This window comes from Acanthochromis polyacanthus, chromosome 1 (genome assembly GCF_021347895.1).
Source record: "Acanthochromis polyacanthus isolate Apoly-LR-REF ecotype Palm Island chromosome 1, KAUST_Apoly_ChrSc, whole genome shotgun sequence".
Classification (NCBI taxonomy): Eukaryota; Metazoa; Chordata; class Actinopteri; family Pomacentridae; genus Acanthochromis; species Acanthochromis polyacanthus.
In genome coordinates, this window is record NC_067113.1 from 21,990,497 (window position 1) to 22,001,559 (window position 11,063).

The following is an 11,063-nucleotide window of genomic DNA, read 5'->3' on the forward strand; positions in this document are numbered from 1 at the left end:
AAAGTAAAATTCCAGCACTGTAACTCTGAATAGGATTTTCCTCTTAAAAGAATGTCAGCCACCAGTCACTTTCAAGTCATTTTTAAGTGCAATTTACACGCAATTGACCCAAACCCTGGATAACAAAAGCTGTCACAATAACATGAGGAAGATGTTGTGAGAACCCACATTCAACACAGCGCATGGTTTGTCGGCTTTTTTCTTCTCTCACCTGCGGTTACGAGAACAGTAAGATAACACTTAGTCTCAACTGCTGACCCCGACTTACTGTATAGATTACAAACGCAGGCAAATACTGAGTGTGGGTGATAGTTTCTCTAGTTCTTAACTTGATTTTTGTATTATTGTGAGAAATGATTTTAATTCAGTTGCACTCCCTGAGTGTGTTTGATTTAATTGACTGTATCTGTGTGCAGTTGTACATTTAGTTTTAGGCTGTTTCAAGCAGTTTTTCTCCATGTTTGGAAGTAGAATTACAGCAAAAACTACATTTAATATACTGTTACTCATGTTTGTCCTTCTTTTTCTGCAACATAGTATTTCTAAACTGCTTTTACGACTTACATAAAGGACTTTAATGCTTATTTCACTGCTGCCGACATACACTGGCAGTGCATCATGTGAATGCATCTTTCTACACGTGTGTTAAGATTTTGCATTCAGTTATTCTTATTTCATAAATGCACGGAAAGATCTCAGACTTTAAGCTAAGATGTGCATTTTTCAGGGTTTTACTTGACCTCGCAGATACCGTCAGTGCAGGAAAATTTCACGTTGGCAAAAAAAAAAAAAAAAAAAAAATCCCTTTTCTGTGAGTGTGTTTGTGTTGGTTACAGACACATACAGAAAGAAAGAGAAAGAGAGAAAACTCACGACTGTCTGAAACCTGAGGAGAGCAGAGACAACAAAAGCCTGTGTTTAATTTTGCTTTTTTTCCCCACTCTCTGTCTCTGGCTGTCCCTTCATATTTTTTCAGCACCCTGCAATCACTGCATCTTGTTAGCTTTGGATTCAGGTTAAACTTGTTGCGGGAGACGACAACAACCTCCCTCCCTTCCTCCCACCACCACAACCACCACACACACGCACACACACACACACACACACACACCTTCTCACAATTTTCATGCATGTGGCTTCATCTGCGTTTTCTTTGAAATGAATGGCAAGTTGCATTTGTCTTCAACACATTACTGTCTTTTTCTGCCTCCTTCATTCTGTCTGTTATTCCCTTCCCTCCTCCTCACCTTTGTGCCGGCAGGTGACTTCTCTTTCAGGAGAGACTTAAGTCACACAATAGCAGGTGCACGACTGCCGGAGATGATTCAAAAAGCCAATGTTTAGATGAACTAAGCGGCACAGCTATTGACCTTAGTCCAATTAAAGTGGACTTAATCTGAATTGTTCATGAAATATGCAGGATTGCCGTTTGCACTAGGTGCTGCTGGTGATTTTTACCATCCAAAACATTCCACATTAGACTGAAGAGGACAATGTATCCCCAGTGAAGACCCGATAGTCTCAAAAAATTTGGGGTTTTTTATCCAGTATTGGGATTCTGTCCATTTATTTTCAAACCACCCTCAATACTTGCTGGACTGTGCACACAAACGTTTTGCATTGCAGCCATTTCCGTTTTATATTCTACCTTCAACTTTTTTTTTCTCCTTTTGCCTTGACATAAGTCATTCAGGAAATGATATTTACATGGCAATTTCATGCAATATTGGCTTTTGGTTTCAGTTGTCAAATAAGATGCTATAGTTTTTAATTCATTCATTTTACTTTTTGTGCACATCCAATACTGTGTGCTGCTTCACCCACCATCATTTCTACTTTTGACAATCTGATACTTTACAAAAAATAAATGTATCTGGTCTACTCTCCGCTCATCCAATTCAAGAATGACATATGAAATAGATGGATTTCTTGGCTAGAAATTGATTTTTTCCCACTTTAGTACCCCTCAGCCAATTATGAAAATGATACACTGAAAATAACAAAATGAAAAAGGATTGAATCTGGTATCTGGTCAGCAGGAGATGAACAGAATGCAGGACTTAGTCAGTAAATATAGAAAATCATGTGTTTTCGTTTTTTTTTTTTAGAATACTATACACACACACACACACACACACACACACACACACACACACACACACACACACACACACACACACACACAAATTGACGTATATACATATGTAGTACATATAGAATTTGTGCTTGTTGTGTTGGATCTAAAATATGTTTACTTACTTACTTACTTTCTGATTTATTTATTGATTCATTCATTTATGTATGTAACAACACCGCCCTAAAACTAAAATAAAAACTAAAATAACTCTGACATACACTCAGAATAATTCACTGGCAAAATAAATCCAGCATTGCTTAACTTTTTGTAAGGACTCTCAATATTGAAAATATAAAAATATCAAATCTGCTTCTGTAGTAATTATTTTTGCACAACACCACTATTAACAACAGCATTTTTTAACTATTATATCATAGAAGAAGAAATTGAAATGGAAAGAAAAGAAAAATAAAAGTGACTTAGAATGTTTTTGTTTATTTTTTTTGTACTAAATCCCAAGACATTAATCAACAGGCACACAGGTAGTCATGAGTACTGTGGAAATTGATGAATTGATCCCTATGGTAGCAGACTTTGGCTGTGGATTAAGCCCAGAGGTCACAGGGATTGTGCGCCAATACGTCAGTCTTCCTTGTTCCCTGTCTGCGATGGGGCGCACCCTGCTGCGGCCCTTGAGCAGGGCACGTTGTGATTGTTCCGGAGGACTGAGGAGAAAAGGAGTGCGTGGTTCCTCCAATTCTCCGACGAGTCGAGACATGTAGACTGAAACTGGGCGCGAGACGAAGAAAGGAAAAGGGAGGGAGACAGAGAGAGAAATAGATTATGGGGAAGTATCACAGGTTCTTCCCTCTAACCACACACAAACTTTGCTGAGTGAAAGTCAATCTAAAGTTTATTCAGAAGTGTTTGGAAACATTAAATTTAGATAAGTCAGTCCTTCTTTCTTTTATAAAATAATAAGATATAGAATAAAATTTTAGATTAAATTTGATATTTTCACACAAATGTTTACGTCTGACTTGTAAAGTCCAGCATCAGGAGAGTGTAAGGCTGCATTATGAATCGGGCTCTCACTGTAAACAGAGATTGTGTGTGCAAGGATGATATGTCAGTGGGAAAAAAAGACTTTCTGAGTTTCATCACTGAACCCAGGGCAAGGTGGTCTGAACATGTTCCCTGCTTTATTTGGGATGATGAAACCAGCCCTGGAAAGCTCTCCTCCCCCACTATCCCACGGGAATATCACCACTCATCCATAGAGAGAGAGGGACAGAGAGGGATGATGGGTGGATGAGGGGAAGGAGGAGAGAAAGGGGTGACGGGAAAGTGGGAAGAAAGAGAGAAAGAAAGATGTTTATCATCAGGGAAGGGATGTGAAGAGAAATGTTTCCTGCCTCATTGAAGATAATTGATCAAACCTGCACACATGCCTGATTAGGCGTCATTTCCCAGAAACCTATTTTCACTTCTGCCCTCATCTCTTTCGGTTTCCACTTGACTTTGACCTGAAATAAATATCTTTGTTTTTATAACCACTTAAGCTGCATGTAACAGGTTGTATATATAGGCGCAAAAAGAAAAAAAAAGGAGTAACATAGGAAAATGTTCTGTTTTACTTGCTGCAGTAGTGTCACTTTCTGCAGGAGATAAAGAGCAGATTGTTGCGTTGCCAATCAGCTGTATTATGTCTTGCTGTGAAGAATATGAGCTGTATTGTATCTGCTGTGAAAACACACTGAATGAGTGTAGAATTACTGCCTGCAGGAAATTTTAACCAAAATATCAAACTCTCTTCAGGGTGTCAAGGGCTTGAGGCTACAGAGACAAAACAAACTCACCAGCAGATATTCATTTTCCATTAAAGTCATGAATGAGGTGATGCTTCGCTGCTTCTTTCCATTCGTAATGTCACTCAAACTGACAGAGATACAGCCGAAGATTAACTAAATATTCATAAATACTTAAATATTATACTTAATAGTGGGATGAACTTGCTTGAAGGAAGGCCTTACATGTAAATGAGCATACGAGGAGTTTTAAATGCATACATACATCCACATTTGATGCACCTACTGCCAGTTGTGACCATTCTCCATGATATAGGTACGAGGGCTAGATGCTGGTTGTCAAACTTCAAGGCAAAACTACAACAAATCACTGTACCCATTCCAGAAATACTGCATCATGTAACCCCTCATGCACAGCTTGTCTTTCCAGGTTAACATAACAAGATGTAAAATGTCTACAGGCTAGTTGATTCCCCCGTTTCCAGTCATCATGCTAACCTAAGCTAACTGGCTAGCTCCTAGAATAAGAGTTGTTTTCTTGCAAAAGCCCTTTTCATGACCTTTTAACCTCTTCAATAAAAGTAAAATACCCACAACAATTTTGGACAGCAGATGATTAACCCTCTAAACCCTAAAAACTGGGGGCACATTCCGTCACAAATTTAGGCAGGACTCCAGCAGAGAACCACGCTACCGAGGCAAAGGTGGAGTTTAAGGATATTTTATCGTAGGGAAGGGGGGTGGAGGTGACGGATGATGAGCCGGAGAATGCTTCAGAGGGGATGGGAGTGAGTCCAGTGCTTGAGCCAGGGATCGGCGGCCGTCGTGGTTCCATGAGGGGGAACAGAGTGTGGCGCTGGATGGAATAGGGATCCCTGGCGGCTGGTAGGAAGGCGGGGGGCGAAGAACCAACGAGGAGGAGGACGTCGGGGCTGAGACGAGCCAAACGTAGGCGATCCGGGAAGGCACGGATCCAGAACCGGGCCAGGAGGTGTTAGGTGGGTTCATAGGCACCAGGAGGAGGGGAAAGGAGCCAGGAGGGATTCCGGAGGGGATTCGGTCCAGGAAGGGTTCCGATGGGGCACGACAGACGGAGGTCCGGGCTGCTGGTTCTGGCGAGGCAGAGGATTAGTGCTGAATCACACTGACACAGAGACATGAAGGCTAGAGAGCTACTGACTGCATACATCGAGTACAACGATCTGGCAGGGTGTGGAGGGATGAGCCGGTCTTTGTTGTGGTTGGTGTAATTAGTGGAATGATCTCCAGCTGCCCAGACTCCGGAGAAGTGGCTGATTGCCTGAGTGAAGGCAGCTGTGTGGCCACACTCCACTCGGTGCCTTGCTGGAAAGAGAGGGAGAGAGAGAGGGAGAGAAAGGGGGGGAGATAGATAGGATGGGGGTATTTGGGATGCCAGGTAGGAGTGGGGGGGAGGGGAGAGCCCTGACACATTCTCTATTTTTTTATTACCAAAACGCCATGATTTATCTTCTTTTCTAGCAGTCCTTGAATAGAGCGTCTGATGTCCAGGTTCCATTTGGAATATTATCAAGGTGTAATCTTAAAATTGTGATATTTAATCAAAAGCACTTTATTCAACACAAACCATTTTAAAAATTGCAACAAATGTAGCTATCACCTACACTAAACAAAACCTTAAAAAAAAACAAAGCATTCTCTGCTCTAAGCCATGAGTGACTCAGCTGTGACCAAAGGGCAGATGACACAACTTCAGGGACATTTAGGCTGAACTGCAGGCCGTGTTCACACTGAGCAAAGAGAAGACAAGTCTGTAATAAGCATATATTGGTATACAGAGGAGCACGTTGTTGGAAGATACATTCAGCATGGAGAAATATCTTGCAAGAGTTGATGAGCAGAGCAGTGAAAAACAACAAGTTTGCAGAGGTTGAAGAAAATGTAAACACATAAATATCCATTGCATGTGGAGCCCTCGTTTTTTCCATTATTGGTAACACCTGTAGACACTTGGAAAATGTTTTGATGATAAATCTAGTTTATTTCAATTTTTGTGAAAAAAGACTCAAAATTTAGCTTTTGTTTTTGCCTTTTGTGGTTTATGGTTGCATAAATATGTCATACTGTACAGAGGACATTTTTGAGTTCTTTCTATTTCTAGCCCTGGTTGTGCTGTTTCCATAGAGGTGCAGGACTTTATATTGCAATAAAAAAAGAGCAAAAGCTTTGTCAGGAGCAAACAACCACCTGGGGATTACTATGTTCAGCACTTTGCCACATTAAAGTTGATGTTACATATGTGTTTTTGTAAAGCAGGTGATTACTAGAACAGACCTGGGAATCTTCCATCAGCTGGGGTCAGAGTGCAGTTATGCGCATTTTGAAGTAGCTGCAGATAAGAACAACCATCAGTGAAGAACAGTTGCTTTTTCCTCTTTGCCTGAGGGGTCCAGAATGAAACCTGATATGGAGATGAGCCCAGCAGCTGCTCTCTGCGAGGGTGGGACCACAGAAGTGCTTAAACACCTTCAATATCAGCTGTGGAATTCTAACATCCTCCTGTTTTAGCATTGATAACACAGATCCTAGAGCTAGTTTTAACTCCTTCTAAGGAGTGTTGTTCATGTGCGTGCATTTCATTTATATATTATGCATTTCAATTGTAAATTCCTAGAATATGCTTCTCATGTAGAACTGCAGCAATTTTCATTAAAAATGTAAATAAAGTCACACAGCTCTTTGACATCCGCCTACATATCAGATGGTGGCAGGTTCATTTACTGAATAAATATTCTACCAAAGATGGGGTTTCTTTAAATTTGACACTTGAATTTCTTGCCAGACGTCTCCCTCTGACGTTTCTTCATTATTTTGTCTGTTAGCTGATATGGCACAACGTAGACAACTGACAGAGGGTGGCTCGTGTGACAGACAAGCTTATCGTTTGTCTGCATCTACCACCATTGTTTGTCCGTTTTGTGTACTATGCATGTATCTATATTTGGAGACTTCTCTGAAGAGAAAGAGCAAGATTGCAATTGTGCACAGCTGTAGAGGTATGTGTCTGCAGTCAGCATGTCATTCCACAGTTGTTGTTATGTCACATACTCTTTGATATGTGTCGTGCCAGCGCTCCAAAAACAGAAATGCGGCCAGAGACACAACCGAAAGAGGAATGACTGTAAACAAACACAACACAGATAACAAATACCAACATATTTTCCAGTATTTAAGACTAATAGCTGAGCCCTACATACCTGCTTCACTGTAGAGCACCACAGTTGGGAAGAACAGTGGCTGTTGATGTAGAGGTAATATCAGGTTCGACCTTGTACGTGGGATTGTGACTTTTATGCCGACTGCAGCTGCTTCACTCTGTTGAACTTTATAATGTCCTCGATGAGAACTCAAATAATTGAAATGTCTGACACTGCAGAGGTATTTTAGGCAGAAGACTAAAAGACAAAATGCCAAAATATGTTTCAGCAAACACAATTAAAAAGTTGCGCAAATTTGGGAATACATTTGCCTATTGTTAAGCAGTTAAATAGCATTGATTATGGGATGATTAATTTTATGTGACTCAAATTTGATTTAAGGGCGTTAACGCAGAGATTACTGTCTGAAGTGGAACACAGTGCCATCTCCTACACTGTTCCCATGTTGGACACACACAGTAATTGTCAGTATAATGTTTTTAATGCAAGCCTTTAATGGTGGGGAAAACATTCCTCCTATTATCAACCCAATGAGCTATATTTGCTTTTTAGGATTTTGCGCTTCATGAAATTCCATGAAAGTAGGCCACAGTTTCCCCCAAGCAGAGTTTAGAGAAATGCATTTATATTGAGCAATGCAACCACAGTGTTCTCCTCTGCAGTTTCCCCCTGCCTCAGGCACGAATTCTCCTAACCTCTAATGGCCAACATGCAAATGTCAGAGCGCTCAAACTTTGAAGCGGCTGTTGTAATCCTAAAATTCTGCAGCTCCTTCCTGTAAATTTTTTTTTTCTTCCTTGATGCTGCCATCTGCAGCTCCTCAATACTGCTCCTGTCACTCCTTCATCCTTCAGTTTCCCCTTTCTTCGCCCCTTCTTACACCTACAACTGCCCCCACCCCTCTTCCTTCCGACCCTGATCCCTCACTCGGGGCAAAGTGGAGTTTCAGGGAGTGGCTGCTGCTGCCGGCTCTGTGGGTGGAATAGTACAGACAAGTGGGGCCGCTGAGGTGGGGGGCTAGAGAGTTGCGTCAGACTCTTGGAGCCTATTTAGTCCAGGTCAAACAAAGTGACAGGAGTGTTGTGCTTCAGAGCTCTCCTCATCCTTCTCCGTATTACAGATCTGAAGAGGTCAGATCACCTGTTGGAGGTCAAGGAGTCACGTTGACACACATATCGGTAAATTGGCTGCATACAGAACGTATTGTTCCAGAAATGGTGCAGATTTTAGTGTCAAATACTCATGCACACACACTCAAGTGGATTTTTAGTGTGCTAAGCATCTTTTGGTGAGCAAACCAAAGCGTGTCATATCAAAAAGGCAGCTTGCATAACTGTCTGACCTTTAAATCCGCAATTAAGTACATTAAACTGATAATAAATTGCATACCTTGGAATTATTAGATGTTGTGACAATGCTTTGACAGCTTAGATTCTCAACACAATGAATTTGGACCAGTGTCAGACATTACAAAGATTGTTTTATTTACTCCTATTTAAACTGAATTCTCATGAGAACACAGCAAGTAGAAAACTTCAGTTTTAAAAGAAGTAGAGTCAGTTGGAAATGGAAAACCAGTGCTGTTGGATTAACCATGACAAGGCCTTAAACTAACAGGTGCACACTCTCGTCATGAAGCCTTTCCAGAGTGAGGAGCAGAGACAGAGCAACGTCCCCGGGGCTCCTTATATCTCTCTCAACCCTCAGCACACATTCCTCCATGACAAACCAGGCATTAGAGGAGATGAAGAGATACAGAAGGAGAAAGAGATGGACAGATATGTGTGGTGTGTAGGAGTTGGCAAAGAAGATCAGACTAAGAACACAAGAAATGACCTCTATTTTCATTTGCTCTTTTACCTTGCATGACTTATTCACTTCAGTTTAAGCATCTAAAAGCGCGGGATCTTTATGTTTGAGGATTAAAATCTTCTCAAGTGGAGGGATCAGATAAGGGTTATTGGTCAAACACTCGTAAGGGTAAGGGGGAGCAGGAAAAGAAGGTGAAAGGAAGAGTAAGAAGTGGGAGACGGGAAAAGGTGAAAGAGCGATATATAGTGGGAGGAGAGAGGCAATGAGAGCAACTCTACTCAGCAGCAGTGGTGCGTAGAAGCAGTGTTGATGCCTGTTTGTCTGCTACCATGCATGGCTGCAAGCTCTCATTCATATCCAGTCAAACTGTCACACAACACCCCAAAGAGCTTCGGCACTCGAGTGGTTTCTTACTTCATGGATGAGTTTCAAGGCAGCCGTTTGAACATCTTGTGACATCCATCCATCTTCCCGGTTCCCCGTTGTTCCCACTTTTGTCAGGTTGAGCCAGAAGTCTCTAAGGGGCTGTAGACGCCTACATTTCATTTGACTTGATATTGCAACACTGAGCAGGAGGCTTCAAGGAAGTTTGATTGAATTTTGAAATGTCACGGTTGGAGTTTGTACAAAGACATTTGCTTCCCTTTTGTGATTGTTGTACCTGTTTCCAGTGACTCATAAAACAGAACAGAAATTTAAATTCCCAATTTTCCCAAAAGTAATATGTGATTTGGAGATAAAATGATAGAATAGTAAAAAATAAATAAATACGTTTTTCATTCATACTAAGCACTTTTTTGTATCTTCAGTTGACCTAGTTGTGATGTTGTTTCTTTATGATTAAATAACAGTAAACTGACCCTTATGTTCAGCCAACAAATTATGCTGAGTTGAAGGAATTACCTTTAACGCTACAATCAAATGCATTTTCAAATACCTGTTTTGACTGAATGAAATTCCCCAGGTGCATTAAAACAGAGGAGGGGACTAGAAATGTTAAACTCAAAGTAAAGAAAAATTAAGTTAGCAAGCCAATTTTATATTTTTTTTTAAAAAAAAAGCTCAGCTTCAGTTAAATTTCAAATCAACTAACACAGAAATTTGAGTTTTGATTGTATGTAATTTTAAGTTGATGCAACATTCTGTCAGCACAACTCATCAAAACAATGTTTGCAACTTGAAATGTTGATCTAAATTAGTAGTTAATAATTATCTTGCAGCAATTAAATAAATGGTGGGAAAAAATGCGTTGAATTACTTTTGAAAATGTACGATCTAAATACAAAGCTACTTGCAAGAATAATTTCTTTTGGAAATTATTGTACATTTTTAACTAAATTTCCCATTTTTTTTCCTGCACATTTATACCAAATGTTCCTTCTCTTTCAGGTATCAATGCAGCACAAACATCAAATGTGTTTCAGGGGGCTGATGTTTGGTGTATCTATCAGGGTCTTAAAGGATTTTCCTTGTGGTTAAAGAAGAGTAAAAGAGAAGGAGAGAGAGAGAGAGTGAAGTGAGGATCAAAGCACTAAATATTTTGATGTGTTAATTTCCCAGCACTAATGAGGAATGGATAGAGAAAATATGAAATAAGGTGAGACAGAAATACACCTTGAGAGAAATCGTTCACACCCTTAACGAGCAGAGAGGATGAATGCTTTGTGATAAAGATCCACATCCGTGTTACCGTGGCTGGTCCTTTTAGCACTTACGGTATGCCATCTTTGATACCTCATGATGCCAGATTTTAAGCAGCATCTGAATGGACTGTTCAGTGAAGTGCACATGGAGACCCGAGTAATGGGCTTTACCTTGAATAACTCTGGTTTAATTGCATAGATGAGGACTTATGTATTGTGGAGTAATGAAGGTGTGTCATACAAGGAAAGGCTTCTTTATTTCTCTTTCGCTCTTGTTGCCAATTTGCCCTCCGGCTCGGTGTGTTCGTGTGTGTTATTCTGAGAGGGTGTGCATGAGTGTGTGGGCAAGCTGCACAGCACGCACCCTACGTTACCACGCCAGATACCCTCAGGTGTCAGCTGCAAGAAGTGCTTAGACACACACACGAACGTACAGATAAACAGTCATACACACTCTCTCTCTCTCTGTGTGTGTACATGTGTGTGTGTTTCTGTAATTATTCACAGTGTGTGGGTGGAAGATAGT